At 52.2% G+C, this 3122-nt stretch overlaps 1 protein-coding gene across 2 annotated transcripts in view; it reads right to left on the reverse strand.

Annotated features, from left to right (window-relative positions):
• The window catches only part of LOC111146679 (odd-skipped related transciption factor 2), an 8182-nt gene extending 7706 nt beyond the window's left edge, over positions 1-476 (reverse strand). Inside the window, exon 1 of one of the 2 annotated variants that reach the window (XM_022502334.1) lies at positions 1-476. This exon is cut by the window's left edge and continues 66 nt beyond it. The gene's annotated coding sequence lies outside the window, so the exon portion shown is untranslated. The other variant, XM_022502332.1, reaches the window with a different exon arrangement.
• Between the last annotated feature and the right edge of the window lie 2646 nt (positions 477-3122).

Consider the following 3122-nt stretch of genomic DNA (forward strand, 5'->3'; position numbering starts at 1 on the left):
GCGCGGAACTCGGAAAGGTCATTGGGTCCACGCGGGGCAAACTTCTTTTTCCGTGCGGAATCCCGGGAGCCGCGGACATGATCTGGAGGACGGCGAGCAGCAAAAGCGAGAGCGGATCCCAGCCTCCGTCCGGGTCTGTGGACGTGGAGTTGGTAAAGCTCGGGGGTTGTTGGAGCCGAAGCTCAGCGCTCGCCCGGAACCCCACGCCTCCGCGAGCCTCTGGCCGCCGACTCCGGGTAAGGTCGGAGCCTGCAGTCTCGCAGGGCCATCACCCTCCTGCAGCGAGCACTACGAGCTCTGTCCCCGCCCGCGTCCCTCCCCAGGCTGCTCGCGGCCAGGAGTCCCGGGCTTTAGTAGCAGCCCCGCCTCCCCTTCGCGCGGGCGTCCTGCGGCAGCGCGGGGCCCACGGAGCCTGGCTCCGCCTCCGCGCCCGGCGCCCGCTAATGGTCCACTCTGTTTACTTGTGTTTGGATAGCAACTGAGTCTTAAAGGCACAGGTTTCCTCGAGGTTTCCCTGCTCCAGAAATGAGCCGAAGGTGACTCAGTTCAAAACTCACACATAAGCAAAGCCCACCCCCTTTTCCTTCTCGGTGCCACTTTTCCTTATACTGTTAGAAACTGAACAGCGAGTTCTCTGCTTCCTGAAGACCCTGCAGAGAAACCCAAAGAGCATTTTGTAGTCTTATTTGACGCTCTCGCCAGATTAATTTCCACATCTTAACACGTTTAATATAACCATCTTTTTCGTAAAGTCAATCAGTGCTAGACTGGATTCTCCAAAATGTATCACATTTCCCTCAATTTTAAATACAGCTTTGTACATACTTTTTGTCAATTATGACTATATCTGTAGTCTGCTTTTGTTTGTTGTTTTCAAAACGAAGTTTGTTTTTAGAGGTGACAATTGACTAATTCCGTAATTACTGCAAAGACATACGTGGGATGCCCCAGAAGAAATGTCTTCCAACATTTATGGTTTAATCAGTCAAGGTACATTTTATAAGCAGTAAACCAACTTGGTCAAAGGGTGGGCATCTGCAACCCATTGGCAAACAATAAAGACTCCATCTGGAATGGGTGAAGAACAGTCATTTTAAAATTTTAGGAAAATTCTATTGTAGCTTCTCAAACATGTCCATCTTCATTCCCAACCCAAAACAAAAAACAAAAACAAAAACAAAAAAGAAACACTTCATTGTTCAGTCTCGAGGAAAGGTAATCGAATCGATACATTTTACAGGTTCTTCTAAAGGCTTGGTCCTGTGTGAGTCTAACTGCAGAACGCACTTCAGCTACGCTGTAAGTAGGGTGATCAAGTGACAGAAAGGGAATGACACACTCATTTAACAGCCTCTTTCCAGATGAGATCTGAGAGAACAACATTGAGCAAAACGCCCTTCGTCCCAGACGAGTCACCAGAGGGGATTTGCGTTAACCCCTGGCAAGTTCACGCTTTGAGGGGCGCAAATCTTCCAGCCAAAATGTTGTACAATATAAGTGTTCCGTCAAAAGATGGTTTTGGATGTGCAGCCCCAAAGGACAATTAAAATAATCTCATCGTGCGGGGGTAGTGGATGAATATAAGCAGAAGACTAAAACTTGTCAAAAGGTTAACCAGTGACTGCTGAGCCAAGCAGAAGCTACGAGATATTATTTTATTAATATACAATTCCTTCTATTTTACTTATGCCCAGATGGATAGAATTTTTCGTTCCTTTGGTAAAAGGTAATACAGGGATTGTAGATCTTTTTTTTTCCTTTCTTTCCAATTTCAGTTCTCGAAGGTTAAAAAGTGAGCTTGGGATGGAGACCCCAGTGTTTAATATATTTCAGTATTTAAATGCTTAAAAAGTAGATTTGACAAACAGTATGGAAGTAGCAGAATGCCTAAGATTTCAGGGGTTTCAAAAAACAAAACAAAACAGGTTTTCCCTAGTGGGTTCCATAGGGGTGCTTTCATTTCAGCGCTCAGTCCTGAGCTCCAACTACCGGGATGCCTGTGGTCCCCTCTCTCTAACCACCTCATTCCTTCCGCAGCTTTTCTCAATTTGGAAAATTTGGAGGGAACTTTCTCTTCTTTCAGATCCCTAGGACACACACTCCCGGGGTGGTGACCTGAAGAGTGTTTCTACGCTTCGTATTTCCTCTTCCAAAGTGGAAGCAACTCCCCAGCGGCAGGTTTCACACCTTCCCACCCTGTACGTGTGTGCGCGAGGAACCGTCTTTTTCCTGCTGGGTGGACAGAATTTCCAACCACGCACGATCTGCACCCTCTTTCCGCAAACCTTCTGAGCCCAGGTTTTTTCATAAACGTGTTTGCCTCGCCCACCCCCGCTTGCCAAGGTCAACAATGGATTCTGGGCTATGTTGGCCCCAGGGCTGCTGTCGCTTGAAAGGTAGGAAAGAGTCCGCGAGTTCCGGGCTTTGGGGCGGGTAGCACCTCTGCAGGCTCCAGGCCCGCACCCGGCAGGTGCGCGCCTCAGGCCCGGACGGAGCCTGAGGCTGAGATCCTCGCGGCGCTGTACTCAGGACTTTCTCCCGCCACCTCCGCACCCACCTCGGGCGGACCCTTGAGTTTCTCCAGGCTCAGCCCCGGCGAGCCCCTTGCTCACCCCGGCGTCTAGAGCGTACTCATTGTGGCGCCCACCCACGAGCAGCCTCACCCGCCGGACTACCCCAGAGACAACGCTCCGCTGGAAAGATAGGCCACCCGGCCCACGGCGAGTTGTGGGGTCCGGGTGTGTGGAGAGGGAAATCCTGGGAGCCTATAGCGGCCCAGCAGCTGCCGGGGATCTGCATCTCTGCTGCAGCCGTCCCCCTCCCCCCCCCCCCCCCCCCCCCACCCCGGGAGCTGCTCCGCCGCTTCACTCTGACATTTCAGCGGCCACGGTCATCTGCTGTCCTCGCTCTGAGTTCTGGGTTTTCGACACCAAGGACGCTTCCTGGGAAATGGCTAACAGGCTGACGAGAGGCGCGGGAACAGTTGCTGTTCCAACCCGAACTGCCGAAAGTTTCCGCCCCCGGAGGACGGGGTGAAGGCCCGAGAGAGGAAACGCGGAGCTGGAGGAGGAGGGGTCCGACAGAGTAGGCCCCCTCGCCCGCGCCCTGGCCCACCCAGGAGG

Source organism: Enhydra lutris, unplaced genomic scaffold (genome assembly GCF_002288905.1).
Source record: "Enhydra lutris kenyoni isolate GAN:26980312 unplaced genomic scaffold, ASM228890v2 scaffoldscaffold14, whole genome shotgun sequence".
In the NCBI taxonomy this organism is placed as follows: Eukaryota; Metazoa; Chordata; class Mammalia; order Carnivora; family Mustelidae; genus Enhydra; species Enhydra lutris.